At 38.3% G+C, this 21,995-nt stretch overlaps 1 protein-coding gene across 1 annotated transcript in view; it reads left to right on the top strand.

Annotated features, from left to right (window-relative positions):
• Positions 1 to 21,995, top strand: part of LOC131692636 (serum response factor homolog) — a 629,792-nt gene that overhangs the window by 264,224 nt on the left and 343,573 nt on the right. The window lies entirely within an intron of this gene.

The following is a 21,995-nucleotide window of genomic DNA, read 5'->3' as shown; positions in this document are numbered from 1 at the left end:
AAACTGTAAGTACCGTCAACGAGCTTGATCGAAAAAGGCGGCACGACGCTTCCGTGTGGTGAACGCCGCGGCAAGGTGAGATTAAGATTTGCCCCGCACACCATGCATCGGTGCCGGCAGGCAGCGCTTCTGTAGGTACTTGAATGCTACTGCCGACGATGGCGCTCTCGTGGAGGGCCATCGTTGCAGGTCATCATCTCCGGTGGCAACGATCCGAGTGCCGGGCATTCCGGATTTCTTATCATAATTTTATGGGTTTGGAGTGCTAGTCGTGCAGTGCTGGAATAGTGTTGCAATATATTGCGATCGACTGCTATGAAATGTGTGATATAACGTCATCCCGATTCCAACATTGATCATTTGGATTTATTCTATTCTAAAGTTATGAAAATTAGAGCCATAGTACTCAAGTGAGAACAAGGATGTGAAGTAAACAGATCGGAAAACTAGAAGTAGCAGCGTCATTAGAACATCGTACGGGCTTAATCTTTGTCTTCTGCTAATGAGGGTCGAGCTTAGGTAGCATAACTACGAATCACCCGAGTTCACTAGCATGTGTCCTGGTATAGATAGACGTGTCCATCTTTACCGTGACAACCGCCTTTTCTAATGACCCTGCCACTTCTAGTTTTCCGATCCTTTTACTTCACATCCTTGTTCTCACTTGAGTACTATGGCTCTAATTTTCATAACTTTCCCTATCCAGTAATCTCTAGCTATTTGAATGTCGTTAAAGTGTAAAAAAGAAAATGTGACTAACATATTCGAAATAAAAAAGGAGAAAACAAAATATGTTTTTTACTTTTCAACAATATTCAATTAGCTAGAGATTACTGAGTAGGGAAAGTTATGAAAATTTAGAGTCATACCCTAGTAACAATTGAGGTTTTATGATAGTTTTATAGCCACTCATAAAACTTAGTTTACACTTGTAGCATGCTATAAAGCTTAAATTGCTACTTGGGTAGTACTCAAGTGAGAGCAAGTATGCGAAATATGCAGATCGGAAAACTAGAAATGGCAGGGTCATTAGAAACAGGGGTGACATTACGTATCTCGAAACGAAAGGTTTATTGTATACGAGCTTGTATGAAAAAGTCGATTCAAATTGGTTGCATAATGTGGCCCCAGGCTTAAAATCTTACTGACTAATCTTTTGTCTTCTGCTGGTAGGAGGCACTGTTAGCAATGTCAGTCTTTTTAGAGCTGTATGTAGCTCTGATTATGTTGAACAACTTTGCAGAATACTTTTACTTTTATCTACGCTACCAATTGTCCAATTTTAGCAATGAGTTGTCGCTTCGAAGAGTTGGCTGAAATTTTCGACTTCGTCATGCAATTTCGTCGTCGTTTATTGTCACTAGTTTAATTATGTTTAGTTTCCCTTAGTTTAGTTTAGTTAGTCATTTAGACAAATTGTCAGTTGGACTTTTTTATACAAATACAAATAAAAATGTCATTACGATTTTAAGATTGAAAGGTCAAATTACAAATAATTATTGACAGAGATTTATTGTTTCTGTCAACATGGAAAATCAACTACCAATAGCAACATTTCATACCTATACATCTCGTGTTCATTGTAGAGGATTTGTATCTTCGCAAGATGGTTTAAATATGATTCACTGTTTTTACAGAACTTATATAGTGAAATAAATTAGTTATGGAATTTGCGTTTCGACTTCGTCTCATCAGAATTCGACACTACCCTGATGACAAGACTAAGTTAGCGCCGGATTGACGCTAACTCCAAAAAACGAAAACACAATTTGTGTTTCTGAGCAAACCCTTAGACCTGTGCGATGAAAGAGAAATTAAAGCTGATGAGAACTAATGAAATTGAAACATTTTTTTGCGGATCGGCAACACACCGCGTTGCGCGTGTGATGTTGTACTGTGGGTCTCGTGTCGTTGGAACATTCGACAGAGATGCTTTGTGTCGTCGTACGGTGGGCAGAAGAGGGCACTTCTGAGAATGATAAGAAAATAATAGCGGCAGTTAAATCTGAATATTGGTGGTTTTTAGGAAGGTATATACGAGGGACATATAGAGAAGATCGCGGCTTGTCAGTACATCTCGAACCAGGATATTGGGTGATCTTCCTCGGGCCCGAAGGGAAACCAACAGTTGAGACCTGACAGAACAGTACTCGGCGCATGGCCAGACAATATTTTCAACATCGTGATAACCGTTGCCACAGGCGTAGATACTGCAATTTGCAAGCCCAATACGTCGGAGATGAGCGTCTAGCGTGTAATGATTGAACATGAGCAGAGACATCACACGAATGAAATCCCGACCCATATCAATCCCCTTGAACCAAGGTTTCGTCGATACCTTAGGGATTATTGAATGTAGCCACCTTCCTAGTTCACCATTGCTCCATGAAGCTTGCCAACTTTCGAGAGTTCTCTGATGAGTAATACTGAAAAATTCGCTGAAACAAATTGGCCTTTCATACAAGTCACCTTCTAAAGCGCCCGCCTTAGCTAAAGAGTCCCCTTCTTCATTACCTGGAATGGAGCAATGCGAGGGAACCCAAACGAATGTAATCTTGTACGATCTTACAGACAAAGCACGCAGGCGCTCCCAGATTTTCCCCAGAAAATATGGAATGTGCTTTCTAGGTTTCATTGAACGGAGAGCTTCGATTGAACTGAGGCTATTCTCTACAATAAAGTAATGATCGTTGGACAAAGTACCAATGATCCCAAGGGTATACTGAATAGCAGCAAGTTCTGCGACGTAAACTGAAGCAGGATCATAGAGGTTGAATGAGCCGGTGAGGTTTTGATTGAATATACCGAAGCCAGTGCACTGATAACATTGCGAAACAAAATAAAAAAATTGAGATCAAAACGAAAAAAAATGGCAAAAGTTTGCGTCCCAGGAAACCCCTGGTGAAGATTTTTTTTTGGGGGATACGTACCGCATAAAAAAAACCGCATAACTTTTAAAATCCGTATAAAAAATACATAAGGTGTGAAATATTTTTCAATATTAAGCGCCATAGTACTCAAGGAACAGCAAGGATTTGAAATAAGAAAGTTTAGAAAAGCGTGGAGTAGGGTCATATGAGCAGGCTTAGAGTTTCCCGGCTACTTAACTCTTTGTCTTGTGCAACGCAGTAGTCAGGATCTTTTGGCATTAAATGCGAATCACCTGAGTCTGCGGCATGTCCGGACAAGCGTAAAGTCAAAGTGACTCCCCGGAATCGCACGACTGACCTCGGCAACTAACTGATAAGCATCGAAATAACGATTTCGAGAGAAATTTCAACGTCGGGAAATTTCTCCGTCGGAGTAGACTAGGCCCACCGCTGGGAACTAGTTCGAGTAGATCGGGAAGTAGCACCGGCAAATGGTTGTCGGGGCGCTTGTCAACGGGAAGTCACGCTCCATCCATAATCGCAGGACCGACCTCGGCATCTGCCCGGGTAGTATCGGTTTCGAAAAATCTTCCACTGCCTGGGAACTCTCCGCCGAGGTAGGCTAGCTCCACGCACAGTCGGGGATTACGCCGAGTAGTCCGTAGCGGATCGCCGGCTTGAATCGTCGGGGTACCAGCGAATCGGACGCAATCCTCCACCCGGAATCGCTGGACTGACCTCGGCAATCTGCCGGACTGCATCAAAGGAAGAATAACGCGTCCATCACCGGTTGCGGGAGACATTTTTTCGTCGGGAAACTCTCCGCCGAGATAGGCTAGCTCCACGCACAGTCGGGGACTACGCCGAGTAGCACCGAACGCGACAAACCACCAGTATAAGGTCGTCGTGGCACCAGTGAACCGGAAGCCACCCTCCAATCGGAATCGCTGGACCGACCACGGCATCCAACTGGTCAATGTAGAGAGGAGGGCATGTAGAATATCATGCCGTGCAGGGCTGATATGGCGGTTATGAGACCAGCGAAATCTAGCACGACCAGCTAGACCTGGAATCAAATGAAGTGCATTAACACGCCTCCCTCCAAAGTAGTCATTTCAAATGGAATCCGGAGGATCAGGCAAATGTCAGATTTCTTGGTGGAGTTTAGAGGAGTAGGGTTCAGAGTTATCTTCTCTGTTCAGAGTCCATCATTCTGGCATACGATGGACGAAATCGATAATATGGTCTAACTACTAGACGTGTGCTGGGTCGGTGCTTTACTACCAAGTAAAAAAAAATTACACACATAGAGTCTTTTTTCCGATCTCGCCGAACTGAGTCGAATGGTATAAAATATTCGGCCCTGCAGGCCTCGTCTAAACAGTCAAAATTCCTACCGATTACATAACCTTCATTATGAGAAAGGTAAAAAGGTTTTCCGTCACTTTCTGTTTTTATTTTCACTGACATCATGAATGCTGCCCATATTCTTAACCCAAAGACTAGTAATTAATAATCTAAAATAAAAATATGACCATTTTATGTCTTTTGTTTGCGCATGTGCATTCACGAAGATCTATCATTCGATAAAATTCGCTTCAGGTGATGCCTTAAAAACTAAAAGGAGGCTGCATAAAAAGAATCGAATAACTTTGAAAATCCGCATAAAAAAACCGCATAATTTTGAAAATCCGCACAAAAAAACCGCATAACTTTGAAAATCCGCATAAAAAACCGCATAACTTTCAAAATCCGCATAAAAAAGTCGCTTAAAAAACCGCATGAATAAACACCGCATAAAAAAAACTTCAGTCTACTTGAAATGTTGAAAATCGAATTTTTTTTGTCGAACTATGTATAGAAATATCATGAAACATCAACATTTAGTGTCAATGCAAACGAAAACCGCTAAAAACAAATTCAAATTTCTTTTTAGTTCCAAGGACTTGAAAAATTTAAAAAAAACGAATATCAAAAATTTTTTTTAATGCCTTATGATTTCAAAAAAATCCCAGCGAACTGGGCTTTGGAGCAGACTAAATAAAAAGATGGCAGGGATTTAGTTCCAACTACATCAAGGTGAAAAGACTTTTGAAAAAAATTGGAACGGGACTTCCCAGTTTAAAACCAAAGTTTCGTGAATTTTTTTAAAATAGCATCTTTTATGTGAAAATGGGCATCTTTGATCAAATTTTCCCAACGAACTGGGCTTGGGTGCAGCGCAAATAAAAAGATGGCAGGACTTTAGGGTTCCAACTGAATCATCGTGAAGAAATTTTTGAAAAAAATTGGAACGGGACTTCACAGTTCAGTGGCGGATCCAGGAGGAGGGTCTTGGGGGTCCGGAACCCCCCCCCCTCCAAAATTGTCTAACTTCTTGAGAAATTTTAAAATAGTTTCTATTTTAAATTCATTCTAAATTCAAAATCATTCCAAACTAGATTCGACCACCAAAACTGATTTTAATTAGATGAGGGTATTACATATTACGTATTGTACAATGAAAATTTTAAAATCGAAAATTCGGACCCCCTCCGAAATTTTTTTCTGGATCCGCTCCTGTCACAGTTTGAAACCAAAGTTTTACTATTCTATCCAGTGCATTCCAGTTCTATTTTTACCGTTTTTCGTTATTCTATCGTATTTTATATGAAAAATCTACTAAATAAGTACCTTTTTACTAAATTTAAATAGTTGCCCTATTGTCTGTTCTTGCTGATTTTTTAATCTAAAACAGAAAAACCGTTCTGAAAACCTAATAATTGCATAACGTAAGGCTATTTAATGGCACACTTTTGTGAAATTCCGACGACAAAACTACTTGTTTGTTCACCGAGCATTCTACCTAATTATTGCGGTGCATTCTGCCCCAGTGTTATAGGGCGTTATTCCTCGTTGTTGTGATGCATTTTGGCCCTGCAAAATGTGTGTGTTGCCCCGCTTTTTTTTCAAAGGGTGGTGATTTTGAAAAATAGAAAATTTTGAATAATTTTCAAAGCGTAATAATTGTGATCGCAGACAAAAATGTTGGTTAAGCGATATCAATAATAAAATTCTCCTAATTAATGTTCTATAGCTAAGTTATGATCATATTTCCTTAGGAGGTGCGTTTTACGCCATCTTCCATTACATCGAAATATTTATCGAGCTGATGTTCTTGTTTTAGCTGTAGTTGGAAAAGCTGTATTATTGCGCAACATGAGGCCAAGCTATGTCGCCATTCACCTCCGGTGCAGAATACCTATCCCTTGCCTCCCCGCGGTACCAACCGGGGTGAGACACCTTATGCCGTTTTTGCTTAGACTTGGGACTGGCTCTGGTTCTGGTGGCCACCAACCGATATCAGTTCATACATTTTGACTGGTTAACAGGTTGGAACCTGACTCAGTTTTAGTTTAAGCGGTAGCGACATTAGTAAAGATCACCTGGGATCTGTGGTCGTATGCTGACAAGGAAGGGGACAATGCGCGCGTGAAACTGTTTTTGTGTCATATTCTCTTCACGAATGAAATCGATAGTTTTCTTTTTTTGGTTCAGTATGTTTACTTCCCTCGGTTGATATTTTCGAGACCGCTTAGTTCTTTTCCTTTCGCTGGTTTTCCTTCTGTAAAAATATATTTGAAAATAAAAGAAATCAATTGAAACATTTTCACGTTATTTGCCGTGACAACACTCCTCATGATCGGTTGTGCGGAGTTCAAGCTGCTCGACAAAAATTCTCGCAAATTGATCACGAAGGACTTCCGTGCTTACTGCCAACATCATTTTGTATAACAAAACATACCTCCTGATGTTTTCCTTTCCCTACTAACACAATTTCTATCCCGTGATACTCGTGAAGATGCAAAGCTAATCTTGGTTTCTATCAACAGCAAGTGTCGAACTAACATTCCTTTGCTTTCCTGGTGGAACAGTATTGATCCTGGTTGGCGTCGTTATTGACAATTTTATGAAACTTCTGGGTCAGTGAAACATACGCAGTGTGAATGATTTTCTCCTGCCAAGCATCATTCATTTGGTTAATTGTGGGTTTTCACTCATTCGGTCAACCACGAAGTACAACTATGAGCAGTTTACCTAAGCTAAGCTGTTTTCGACTATTTGAATAAAAATAAAATGTTGTCTGACGCTTTTAAAAATTCCCCCATGTTTAGGCAAGTTAGAGTTTAGATTTAATTTCGAAGAATAGTGTAACCACTAATTTTACCAATCAGTTTGATCTGATCGATTGATCGCAATGGATTCAATTGATATTTTAATTTGAATCGTAATTTAAAAATAAGTATAAGAAATTTACTCCATATATCGGCCGGTATTCAACCCATTGTGCGATGGTCAAAGCGCGATACTTCAGACTTGATAATCATCAAATTTCACCGACTTCAAAACAAGTATTGAAAATGAGATCGAAAGATGACGAGCAGAACCATCTCGTTTTCAACGCCGCAGTTTTTTTTTCTTCAGAGCTGAGCAAAAAGAATCCACCAACCCAGCAAACCAGCCAGGGCATCTGCCGTATTCGACCGGTACCGATAGTGATCATCACCCAGAGGATGAGACATGTGGAGTGCGTTTTTTGTTTTTTGTTTAACTCAGTCGGTAATAAATACCACGCACACATGAAGCGTTTTTGCTCCGTCAAATGCCGAAAGATCCGGTATCCCGATGATTGAGTTTCAACCAGTCAAATCGACGCTGACAGGATGACAGTACAAGGCGGCGCTTCAGCTTATTGCACTCTCCCTGCGGTTGCCGGAGTCCTGTGTGGCGATAGGATCTCGCCGGTCATGGAAATGATGATCGGCGGCACCCGGTGAGATGTTGTTTGAAGTTTTCGGAGATTGAATGCTCCATGCCAACACGGACGTTTTTCGTTTATTCAAGCTCAATTATCGTTGTTTGATTTACGCTATGTAGAAGCATTGGGCTTTCAAATCCACGATTGTTTCACAACTTGATTGGAACTGCTATCAGTTAATAGAGATCATCCGGCAGAGGTGTCCTAATCCGGTATAGTTACAGTACTTCGTGACTAGCTCCCATGGTGCGATTCACATCAAATCCATACGACAATACCCGCTTGTCCAATCGCAGCTCCAACGACACTTCGATCCAAAGGGGCACTTGGTATTGGTGTCACTGGGCCGGTTCCTCGAGCGTACAGCTAGTAACGGGAAAACAAAAACATAATCCAATCGATCCCGCATCAAAAATCCCTCACTTCTTTTCCTGCCTCCATCAGGGTTACTCTCGTGAATAAAAGGAGATCGAGTCGATTCGAACCAAGACAATCGCAGACATCAGCAAGACAATATCGAATGCCAGCAGAGGGAGGAAAAAAGCAAATCAATTTTGATTATGCGTCGATTATGTCAAAAATATAAAGTTCATAAATATTTCTCTACCTCTCTAGCTAGCAGCGGCGCAGACCAGATAAGTGATGCAGTGAATAGCTTATGAGCTGATTTCGTTCCATTGCTTATTCTTTCTTCATAATCCTGCGTTGCTGGAAGGAAGCGTTTCATGTGCCGGTATCGACCCCGCCCGGACCCGGGAACAGTCGGACTAACAGACCTGACTGGCTGACTGACTGACTGACTTTGATCAAAGCTCTGATCTCGGTCAGCCAGATAAAAACAATGATGCTCCTGCCGATCGGACTTCGAACCGCGCTTCATCATTATTATATTCCGATTGTTATTTATGAAATTTGAATTCAATGTGCGGAGTAATGTTACTTAGCAAACTGCACTGACGTACTGTTGTATGACAATTACATGCACCCGGGACTGCGCCATCCTGTTTATCAATTGGTCAGAAATTGATTACCGATAGCCGTATCGTTCCACTATGTCGGTCTTTGTTGTCCATTGTTACGGTTACGGCGAAATAGCTAGCGATGAACGATTTCCTAAGTTATTTTCATTGCTTAGAATGCAATCCTGCTAACAGTTTATAGCACATAAAGTGGTTTAGCTAAGAGGAATTATCTGTGCTTTAATACATATCAAACTAAGGATTAACTTCAGTTAAATACGCAAACTACATACCAAAACCAATGTTTGCTATAAATTTCATAAGCAATGTCTTTTTTTCTTTCGCTTTTTTAAATTATATTGTCTAGTTTACATTACAATTCTAATTTAAGACATTGGGTGTTTATCACAAGTGCTGACTATTTATCTCCTCAGTTTAAGTATAAGACAACCTGTCACGTGAATAAAGGTGCTAAACAAATTTTAAAAACTATCCTATTAATTATAAATAAGGCTAATCGTTGCAATCGATGATTGTTACGATTTTTGTCGGAAATTACTTATAATACCATTCGCCGTAATTTCAAATGATTCTAAAAAAATTGTTACTGAAATCGTGAATAAAGTCCCATGAATTCTGGAATAATCACGTTTTTACATTACGAAAACAGGACCATGAACGAAAATCATGCAAAATGCCTATTTTTTCTACGGCTGTAATATTTTTGCCTACATTTTCCTTTCTCCCTACGACGCTGCTGTCGTTTGCTACTGCAGGACGCCCAGCGCTGTACGGCAAAGCAGTAACATGACAAAAAATACTGCCCCTAGTAGAGATGGTCGGGTTTCATTTTTTTCGAACCCGAACCCGACCCGAACCCGAGAGCTTGAAAATTGAAAAACCCGAACCCGACCCGAGCCCGAAAATTTTAAAATAAGAAAACCCGGACCCGACCCGTACCCGAGAATGAAAATTTTGTAAAACCCGAACCCGACCCGACCCCGAGAATTTTAAAATTTGAAAACCCGAACCCGAACCCGACCCGAACCCGAAAATTTTTAATTTGAGAAACCCGATCCGAACCCAACTTGCTAATATGGAGAACCCAGAGATCTCGAAGATTTTTAATTTTAGGCACCCTAGGCTCATCCTAGAATAGTAGAATCATTCGAATCTGAAATAGCACCATACGCGTTGAGTTATATCTGCCTATGGCGAAACGAATTACTGGCGAGTAAAATTCGCATTTTTATTTGCTATTATTGAACGTCGAATTATGTAATGTTATGAGAAAATTACAAATTGTCGATATATTAACTGAAATGTAGAATAAATCGGTCGCTAACTCATGGGGAAACAAAAAACTTATTGGTGACAGTTTCAAACAACCTTGCCCGTCGTACTTAACCAAAATTTCTAATTTTGTATCAAAAGCGAATTCTATACATTTCGTTTCTAGGAAATGTAAAACCATTCCTGCAAGGCAGTTTTGTATAATTTATCACATGTTAGCTATGGTAATTTACCAGAGCAGTACCACCAAATTTGTGATTTCAATATATGGGAATTGTGAAATCGTCCCCGGGCTACAACGTCCTTTTTAGTCAATGGTTACAGTTTAGTTTAACTGCAAGAATTCTTTATCATAAATCAATTTGATTATTATTAAACTTCTATTAAAACAGGTACAACCTATTTGTTGCATTTGACCAACTTAACAGTGCGCGCTTAAAGTTTGTTTGGGGTACAAATGTACCCCACAAAACCATTTACGTTAATGTTTTGTCATGTTTGCATAATTCCGAAGACATAAGTTTATTTTTTTTAAAGCAAAACATCGATACACAGTAAGCGAAAAACTTGTGAAAAATTGTATGTTTTAGAATAAAACTATCCAATTTAATTATAAATTTAATAAAAAAAATTAGACATATTAGAGCGATTTTAGTTCTTGGCTACGAATGTATCCCAAAAAACCATCTACTTAGAGAAAAAGTCACGAAACCGTTGTAGGGTTGATGGACAATCATTATTCAATATGAAGCAAAAAGTACTACCATTAAGTGCACTCGCAACACCCACTGTTTGATTTCGGATCAATAGATTGGTTTTTATTGTTTCTACTTTCCGTAGATTTCTACTCGCTTTGCTTTGGACACTATTTGCTGTACGCTTTAGCTGAGTTTTACGTGTTTACTCTGACCGTATCGGTTTTAAACAACCCGTCGAAATTAATATTTTAAAACAGAAAGTTGAACCGATATTTTCCGATAAATTCCTGTTGACTTGATTTATTACTAATTATCATTAAAAATAAATCGCACAGAGATTTAAGATGTGAGACACGTATTGTTGAATGCTCTCTCATGAATGTTCATTTAAAATATAAAATAATTCAGTCAGTTTGCGAATCTGAAGAGACAGAATTTTATACAAGAATGAAAAAATACTATATTTGAGCACCAGAAAATACGACGAATTCTAGCGACTTAAAGGTGCTACCATTTGGAACGGTTAAATGTGTCTTCCATTCGTATCACGAAGTATAAAAAAAGGCTGGGTTTTGTGTATAGACAGCGTCAAGAAATGGTTGGGTTGTTTTGTTCAAAACTCGAACCCGACCCGACCCCGACCATTTCTAATTTGAAAAACCCGAACCCGACCCGAGCCCGAAAGTTCAAAATTTTCAAAACCCGGACCCGACCCGAGACCGATAATTTCAAATTTCAAAACCCGGAACCCGACCCGAACCCGAGAAGCTTAAATTTATAGAACCCGAACCCGACCCGAAACCCGTCGGGTTCGGGTCGGGTACGGGTTTCGGGTCTAAAAACCCGAACCCGACCATCTCTAGCCCCTAGTACAGTCGCCAGACGCGAACGGTACAGCTTATCATTCCTTATTTTAAACTTTTTAATATTCTTAATCTATTTAATATCTTTAATCACAAACAACGACAATGAATACGGTTAATTTACGCCACGACCGGCATCAATGCTTTCGTGTGCGGCCCTCTCTCAATGAATGTGCAGAGAACAGTGTACTGCGACACACTCTCACTGAGCATTCGGAGTACAGCAGCAAAATAAAAATGTATTTGTCCTGCTGTACGGACAAGTGTACTCGGTTTGGCTACCGTTCTGGCAGGAGCAGCAGTGATGCGTCGCTGTAGCGGGCTGTTCGACTTGTGTAAATGTAAATGTACCGGAAAAGATTTAGTTTAACGGTACCGTTCACATCCCTGATCACGTTACTTCGAAGGAAAATACCGATCGTAATCAAAAGATGAAAGGTCGCAATAAGGCGAAGAGAAATATCGAATGCCATGAGAAAACTGTTGATATTATGAACATGAATCACATTACTCCACGTGTCAAATTCGAAAATGCGCTTTAGAATAAAATATCACCATAACGTGAACAGAAATTACGAAATTTGTGACTAAGATCCTGAAATCATGAACAAAAATCACACAACTCGCGACAAAAATATTGAAAGGCCGTGACTAAGATCCTGAAATTATGAACCTAAATAAACATAAATCTCTACCCGTGATTAAAATATCATGACAACATAAATAGAAATCATGAAAATCATGACAAAGTTCCGGAAATCATGAACATAAATCCCATTACTCGTGATTAAAATAACAAAAATCGTAACTAAAATTCTGAAATCACTAACATGAATCACTCTACTCATGACTACAATATAATGCTAACGTGAATAGAAATAACAAAAATCGGGTCTGAGATCCTGATATCATAAACACAAATCCCGCTAATCTGACTGTAAAATCTGATATTATACTCACGAATAAAATAGCACGGTTATGTGATGATAAATTACAAAAATTGCGAATAGTCTCCTGAAAAGCCGGCTGTAAATGAATAATGAATAGAGCAAATTACGAACAAGAATCATAACAAAAACTAAATATGTCTAGGGATCAACAAAAGTAACCCAACCAAACATACGAATGTAACGCTTTGTATATTCGGGGCGAAGTAGTATTTTTAAATACAAATAGTTTCGTGAAGATGAGGTATATTATTCATTATTCACCGTCATATATTTAAAAGTCAAAGTTTGTATGTATATGATTTATAGACTCCCAAACGGCTTAACCGATTTCCGTAAAAATTTATACACAGTAGGCATTTGTTCTGGAGCGTATTTGTGTGCTATTGGTTGGGGATTATCTGCCCGCCAGATGGCGCTATTGAATAAATTGTGTTTTCTTCTATTTCGTTGAAAATCGCAGCAACGCGCGATGGGTGTCAGTAATTTGGTCACGGTTTTCATAAATCATTCACGAAATCATAAAACTTATCGTTCACGAAATCATGATGTTTTGTTCAAGAATTTATGAACGGATTTTTTCCGAGTATGTTTGCGAGTCTGTACAATTCTTTTATGCTAAACTAGGAAGGACGTTTCAAATTATTTTTCAGAATGTTATTGTGAATCCTTTGAAGCGTTGTTTCCTGGCAGTACAACAACCTGCCCAAATTAGCACTGCAGATAGCATTGCTGGTATAAATATTTGTTTATAAATTAATAATTTAATCTTTGGATAGAGCCTAGGATTACTTTTTATAAGAGGGTATGTATATTTTATATATTTGTTGCATTTCGCTTGGATTCCTTCCTTGTGATACTTAAGAGTAAGCTTTTTGTCGTAAATCAAAGCCTAGTATTTAACTTGATCTGACGTTAAATTTAAGCTATTAAATTTAATAATATTACACAAATCGACTCCACTCGATTAATTGATACAATGTTTGTATGTGCGATGACTGAACCGATCTTTACAAACCTAGTTTCAAATAAAAGACCTGACGTGACCGTAAGACACTATTATTTTTGTTTTTGGAGATGTTAAATGGAGCTATGGGCAATTTTATAAAAAAAAACACATGTTTTAAGCATATAACTTAAAAACAAAGTGATTCAGTCTTTGCATAGAAAACTAAAAATAGACTAAATAATAACTAAAATAACTAAAAATTAGACCGTAACATAAGGAATATTGCTTTACTGATGATTGGGGGCAAATATAAACCTATTTTGAAAAGGGGTGTATGAAAACACATTTCCGTGCTTCAGGGAATTCATGGGATTCTGGAAACATTTTGTGAATTTACTTAGTAATGAATTAACTATTCCTCAATAATAAAATGCATTTTTCTTATATTTTCCAAAGATAAGGTGTTTGACCCTTGCATTAGGTATTGCGATCAGCCGTGAGTTTGATGCGTGATGGTATATTTGTTCAAATCCATATTTTTTATACTGGTAGCAACAGCGAGAGCAATTGTATTTTTGAATCTACGATTTCTAGTGTAAAAATAAGACACACATGACAACCTTAGCTGCATTTTGGTGCCATAAAAGCAGTGATGCTATTCTCGTTCATTGGAGCGTAAAAAACCTTTCTCGTTCTCGCGAACGAAATAGTGAGAGCACTCTTAGTAGTCCGTACCCTTCGAGCAACACTGCATAAAAGTTCATTTGCACACAAACTCTTCATTTTTCCTTCCTTTTACAATGTAGGGGTAATTTAAACCTCCCTGCGGGGCAATTCAGACATTTAAAAAAAATACAATGGAATTATGTTTAACTATGAAAACTTAATCTAGTTGGTCACAGCTGAAGATTGGCGCATCATGTATTTTCTTCGCTGTGGCGTGTGCAGTCGTGTGCATTGCCGTAAGCCGCTGAACGGTGGTTGATGGACTAGGGGGTCCATATAGCCCCGTACGCTCATTTCGCACAAAAGTGGTGAGCGTGAGTAAGAGCCTCAATCTTTCCAAAATATTTACCTGTTTTTTCTTCACTTGTATTTGTTGCTTTAATAACGGTTTTACCATTATAATAATAAATAAAAATGAAACACGTTGTATCTCCTTTCTAAAAAACCAAAGAATTAGATTCAGCTGTCAAAATTTATGTTTTAGCATAGCGGTTCCACGAATATGTACGACAGTCAGAAAGTCATAAGATTTTCTAAGAAATTGTGGTGGTTTGAATTCCTCCCCCCCACGGTCTTAATAGCCCTGGGCTCCCCTATTACAGGAATATTCGTGCAAAATACCCAAAAAGAAAACATTTTGGACAATATCCATTTTCTTCGTGCATAAGGGTCGTCAAACGGTGGGATAACAAAATTCTCACAAGTTTCCTATCTCATGCCTCCACGCGAGTCTAAGTCTATTGATGACATTTGGTCCTTAGACCGGCGACGACTGGGTGCTATCAGCCTTCTGCGGATAGTAGCAGAATGAGAGGGTGTGAACAGATCTAATCGAGAAAACATTGCCGTAAAAATGAATAGTTGATCGGAAATTAGCCCCAATACGACTAATCTGACTAGTATCTATGATCACGGGTCAATACGTATTAAAAATTCGCCGCGTCTGTTTTTATGAACCTAATTTCAAGCTCCGTTATTGCTAACAAGCCCGTGCATCAGGTTAACAATCCTTTATATTTCCTTTCAGTGTTCGTTATTATCGCTCGTATACTTGTATTCCACAACCAACCGATATGGAAAATAAGAAATACTTTCCTTGATTTATAACATCTCGCGCTATTTTTGCCTCGGTAGTTTTCAAGCCAATAAATATATCATAGAGAAGAAGTAGCGAATTCTGTCCAAATACTGTTGCAATAAATAGTGATCCGGCCCATTACGCAGATAAGATTAGCTTTTATAGACAATACTCCCACGGTCGGCTGTGTGGAGTTCAAATGGCTTTTGTTTAGGGAACATAGTATACTCTCGGTAGCCGGCTGCCCAGAGTTTTAAAAGAACCAAAAACTAAACAGGATCTTCTCTTTTTCGAGTGATCGTGCACTCGAAGACTAACTAAACAACTACCTAATAAAATATGCTTTACAGGTCGCATCTCTTGCTTGGAGCGAATCCTAGACCTGATACCCTTCCAAACTACCAACTCCGCGACACCTATGGAAGAGTCTGATGAATCGTCGTCCTTCCGTTAAGTAGGTGGAGCATCAACACTTCCTGTCTACCTTATCCTTTATCCTTCCCCGTGAACGATGGAGATGGGGGCGGCCGGCAATGATGGCTATCATGCTGTTGAGGTTTTAATATGGGTCGGATTGGTATGAATTCCTACTTACCATTTCCTAAGCAACTCTTATTGCATAATCAGCAGTCAAACATGATGAAGTCAGTGTGCAATCCGCCAAAATCATCGTCACAACGCAACGCAACGCAATATCCATTTTCTTCGTGCATAAGGACACAAGACCTAAAATAGAGTATGGTTTCTTAGTGTTTTGGATTCCCCTCGTCAGCAACCAACACCAACTTAATGCTGATTAGATATGTCCATACCAGCACCACTCGGTTACCAGCCAGTTGTTTAGTGTTCACGCAAGACGTGTGACTTTTTGGATTTTAGGATCCAACTCGAGCTAATTTGGTGCTGGTTTGAACATATCTAACTATTATTAAGTTGTTGTTAGTTACTGACGAGGAGAATCCGAAAAAGGAAACATTATTCAGGAATATTCATGCTTCAGAAGCATTTTATACTTTCAATCGTCTAGACACCTCAGACTCGTTTCTATTTACTTCCATGCAACATAAATACTTAGAAAAATCTTCACGAATCGCATTGCCCCTTTCTCTGTCGCACTCTATTTAAAACTTTTACAAGCCCGTGTGACCTTATCACAGTTAACTATTTCCAATTACGCGTTAACATACTGGACCTGAAAAATCTACACAATAGTCCTGATCATAAGTGTTTATTAGTTCTACTGCGCTCTAAAAATAAAACCTTCCCATAGTGCATTGGTGATTTGAAGCAAAATAAATATTTTTTAAGAAATCTGTGACCAAAAAGACATCTTTAAATTCCAAAACAAGTTAACCGGTCCAGTTTCCTGGTAACTAATAAAGGTCTATCAATAAAATAGAAACCCCAAATAATTTTAAACAGAAGAACGAAAACGAAAAGGTGCAAACCGAAAACGGAAACAACAGAAAGTGCATTGTTTACCTATATACTAACAATTTTTCAAATGATGAGATTTTCACATTTCATTTCGGAACTTTCTGAAACAATGGTTCTCAAATTCGTCTATTTCATTTTATTCAATTACTTTACCTAAATCATTATTGTTTTAAATTTCTTTCCATATGCTCATTTTTTCAATTTGATGATTTCGTGGGTTTTATTCAATTTGTTTATTTATTATATTTTGTATATTCGACTAATTTTGAATATATGGTCATTTCATTATAATCATTCATTTCATTCAATATTATTTTTATTTATTTTGTTCATTTGAGTTCATTTTATTCATTTCATCTATTTGATTCGTTAGGTCTTTGGATTCATTGTGATTAGTTTATTTATTTCATGCATTTTGCTTATTTTGTTCACTGTTTTCATTTCACTCATATTTTTTAACCAGTTTCTTTATTGTAATATTCTTTCTACTTTATTCATTCAATCCACTTTACTGATTTATTAATTTTACTAATTTTATTCATTTCTATTATTTTCATTCTGTTAATTTTACTTATTATATACATTTAGATCATTTCATTCGTCTATTTCATTTCGTACATTTCATCCATTTTCTGCATTTTAGTCATTTTAGTTTCTTTATTCATTTTATTAGTGTTTTCATTTTTATTCATTTTGTTTATTTTTTTTAAGATTATTAATTTTAAGTTTTAATGATTTTATTGGCGTTATTCATTTTTTTAATTTTTGGTCGTTCTATTTATTTTTGAAATTTGATTTGTTTTATTCAATTCATCCATTTATTTCATTTTATTTATTTCGTTTTATTTTTTTGTTTTATTTATTTTATTCAGTTCAAATCTTTCATTTTAGTTTTTTTATTCATATTATTCAATTCGTTCATTTAATTGATTTTATTGTTTTGCATATCGGAGCTCGACGCTATTCGGACCTACCTAAGCCAATCGCCTTTTTAAGTGGGTAGATGTGAAAAAAATTGTCAGTCAAAAGTTGTTAGTTTAAAACCTCAGCTACATTTGGAGCTATACAAATTTGTTTGCACCTCGCCAGTCAGCACTAGTTGACGATTAGCAAAACTCTACATTTTTCCATCCTTTTCAAAGGGGTTTTTTTCTTAGGAAGTATAAAAAATGTGTTTAAAAAATTAAACTTATTGGCGCATCATTTATTTACTTTGCTGTGGCGTGGCAAGCCGCTGAACGATGGTTGATGGAATTGGCGGTCCGAATAGCCCCGTACGCTCATTTTTACAAAATGGCGAGCGTCTTGCACATATCTCTGTTTGCGCCCAAACAAAAATCATTCCATATAATAGGACCCTCAAGCTTTCCAAAAAAAAAATACCTGTTATTTTTCACTTTCAACGTTAAATTTTAACTTTCAACGTTGGATGTATTTCAACTTTCAATGTTGAATGTATTTGACATAGTGACTTCAAAATGCACACAATGTATTTGAATGATTAATGGGAAGGTTGTGAAGAGGTTTTCACAGTGGTGACAACATACAATCGTGTTTGGAATATTCTATAGATTTTCCAGTAACCCGCCAAAAGGCTGAGTTTTGTGGTTATCTCTATTCGGCATGTTATTTTCGCTTTATTTACTATATCTTAAATTAGATTCATATCTACACAATCATATTTAATCACAATCTCCCTCATTTTCAACGTACAAACGCTCGTGTCCTTCACGATAACACAAAGCTGGTCACAAACGCCAACATGCAATTGCAATGATCCATACATACTTACGCTCGCGATTTCGCAAACATGAAAACACCCTGTAATTAAGTTTTAGCACTTATGGGCGCATAAACGCAATCTCCAGTGCAGACCTACAAATATTTTAAATTTACAAACGCGGTCTCAAGCATTACCCCCTGCTCGCGCGATCATGAATCGGCCACGCCCGGAAGGCCCTACCCAAGGTCCTAGACATGAGCATTCAATTGGATCAATGAAAAAATTCCGCTCATATCAACTAGACACACCTTCCATGGCGACATGATCGGGTATTCTGGTGATATGGGGTTACTCTCTTCTAGTATCTGATCATTTAAGAACACATACGCATATGAATGGCAACACTGTTATAAAATCGAATTTTATCCCCGCGACATTACTAACACGCTAGCAGGCGCGAAAAACGCTTGAGCTTCGTCCACTCGCAACTACACCCGCGTTTTCACAAACTTGAAGACATCCCGCTGATTAATTGAACATTTTAGCACTTATAAACTCATAAACGTGGTCTCAAGCGCGGACCTACGAACACAGATGTTCGCACGATCATGAATCGGTCACGTCCAAAAGTCCCGACCCTCGATCCTAGTAGCTAGACTAATGACGCTCATATCCACTAAATAACACGTTCCATGGCGCTATGGCCGGGTACTCTAGTGATATGTGGAAGCTTATTCTCTTCTAGCATCTGAACCGTACACGAAAAATTAAATATCAGATTAATATTTAATGTATTATGCACGCGAAGCTAAATACGCCCTAGCACACGCGTTTGTTCGTTAGCATATAAACGAGCCCTTCGCGATCATCCATGCACACCTACGCCAGCGATCTCGCAAACAGGATAACACCCCGGTGACTAAATGAACGTTTAAGCACTTATAAATTTACAAACGTGGTCTCAAGAAGGAAATATACAAACGCACGTGTTCGCGCAATCAGGATTCGTTACGTCCTGAAATCCTTACTCTCAGCGTTAGCAGCCTAAGTCTATGCCTTCAGTTGGACCAATTAGAAAAAAATGATGCTCATATCATCACGTTCTACGGCGATATGCCCGGGAACTCCATTGATATGGGAGAACTGACTCTCTTCTAGTATCTGAACTGTATACTATAAATTAAGTACCAGATTCACGGTCCGCGCGATCATCCAAGAACACACGCGAATATGTTGATGGACACGCGGTTAAAAATCGCATTTATACGCTAGCACACGCTACATACAAACGTCCACGCGACAAACAAATGCCCCTGCGATCGAACATGTTAACTCACACACGCCCGAACCCTTCCCGACGATACACATAGACGAACATGCAATCGCGTCCATCCACGTCCAAGATTTTGCAACCGCAAAACCCCCCGATAAACACTCGGAAAAAATGGACCCAAAACAAATGATTTTTTGAAAAGACCGAATGACGTTTACCACGAAAGGTGTTTTTTATGTAAAAAGGTCTGAAAAACCGATTGCTAGTACCATCAAATGACCGCGCGGTACGCTCGTTTTTCCCTAATTCCTCCTTTCGGTTTAGTTTATGTTCAAGACTGAATATATAACTCACAAGAACGTTGAATGCGTCTGACCAAAATTAGTATTTCTTATGCAAAAGAGCCCAGATAACCGATTGAAGATTTCAAGATTAATTTCTCGAAACGTATACACCCATTTTACCCAAATACTTCGCTGAACTAAAGTTTGAAGCTAACCTTGCTTTATATTTCGGTAAAAGGCTGTATGCGGCTGATCAAAAGTGATAATTATTATGTATAAAGGTCCAAGTTACCGTTTGAATATAGTTAGACTGACCGCTAGAAACGTGTGTACTCGTTTCACCCCAATTCTTCTCATAACTCAAGTATAAAGTTAGACCTGCCTCTACACTTCAGAAGGAGGCTGAATGTGGGTAATTAAAAGTAGTATTTCTTATGTAAAAAATACTGGGCAATCGATTGAAGATAGTTGGAATGACCGCATGAAGCGTGTGTACCCGGTTTACTCCAACTCTTCCAATATTTCAAGTATAACGTTAAACCTGGCTGTGCTTCCCGGAAATAATTCTTATGTGTAAAAATTCGAGGATTTGATTGTAGATAGTTTTAATAACCGCACGAAACGTGTATACTCATTTTACCCTAATCCTTCACATAATATATGTATGAAGTTATACCTTACTTATCATTTCACAAAAAGGCTGAAAGTGGCTCACTAAAGTAGGTTTTCTTAAAAACAGGTCAGGGAATCCAATGAACATATTTGGAATGACCGCACGAATCGTGTTCACTCATTTCACTCCAATTCTTTCCCTTATTCAAGTGCGAAATTATACCTACCCCACATTTCAGAAAAAGGCAGAGAGCGGCTGATAAAAAGTTATTTTTTATATTAAATAATCCAAAGTATCAATGGAAGGTAGCTAAAATGTCCACATGAAACATGTGTACCCGTTTTATCCTAAGTTTCTCTCATAACTCATGTGTAAAGCTGAACCTGGTTGTACTTCTCAGAAAGAGGCTGAATGCAACTTATGAAGAGTAGTAATTCTTATGTACAAAAAATAGCGTTAAGCCTGTTTCCGAAATGTAGTCAGGTTTAACTGAAAACACGAGATATGAGAAGAAGTAGGGTAAAATAGATTCACACGTTTCGTACGGTCATTCTAACTATCTATAAATATTACTTTTGTTATGCCTCACACTGCCTTTTTCTAAAACGATTAACTTCAAACTTGAGTTCTGGGAACTGGGGTAAAACGGGTACACATTCACAGCACTTATTTTCTGATTATCGCGGTCTCGAGTGCGCAAAAAATTCACGCTCCTTAAGTCCCTATACTTGCACATCTGAACCTTACAGTCAATTTCAGAATTGCGGCACGTTGCAATTGGCCCTAAGCAGTATTTTAGTGGGTGACATTTCCCGTCTCTTCTGCAATTGTAGTGAGTGATTCTGAAGAGCCGTTTCTAAGCCACAACACTTTGGGATTTAGGATTCCAAATTTTGAGATAAATAATTAGTAAATACTGTGCCACCCTCCCCGAAAAATTAGAGCGAACATCAGGAATGAGATGAAACTTCGCAGTAAAGCATTGTAGTGAAAGGGCAACTGTGGCAAACTGTGCCATTGTCCTGGTTTTGCATTTGTCTTAAACATTACATGCACCTGAAATAAAAATGGTTAAAATTGAATTCAAAACGGCGTTCATTGGAAAACTGTTAATATCTCGAATTTTTTAATTAACGCGGTTTTTACCCGATTTCTGAAAACCGCTTAAAAACTTCAGTTTATTTATAAAATTTAACAGAAATGAGCCTAGTATGTCTAACTGGGTTCAATTCTGATTACCGCTTCTTTCTATAGCCGATGACGCCCTGATTTGATTTGTTTTTGTGACTTATCACGTGTAAATAGTTATGTGTAGACCAGATGTTAAATGATAAGTGTATACGAATAACATCCAAGTCGTAACAATAACTTCTTCTTTACAATTGTCGATCTTAACTTGCCTTGTAGCACGGCGCATCACTACATATGGACGTCATATGATTTTGTATAAGCAATCCAAAAAAAGCAAACCAAAGCTCACTCCA

Source organism: Topomyia yanbarensis, chromosome 3 (assembly GCF_030247195.1).
Source record: "Topomyia yanbarensis strain Yona2022 chromosome 3, ASM3024719v1, whole genome shotgun sequence".
In the NCBI taxonomy this organism is placed as follows: domain Eukaryota; kingdom Metazoa; phylum Arthropoda; class Insecta; order Diptera; family Culicidae; genus Topomyia; species Topomyia yanbarensis.
The sequence above is the reverse complement of the archived record's forward strand: the minus strand, read 5'-3'. Positions and strand labels throughout refer to the sequence as shown.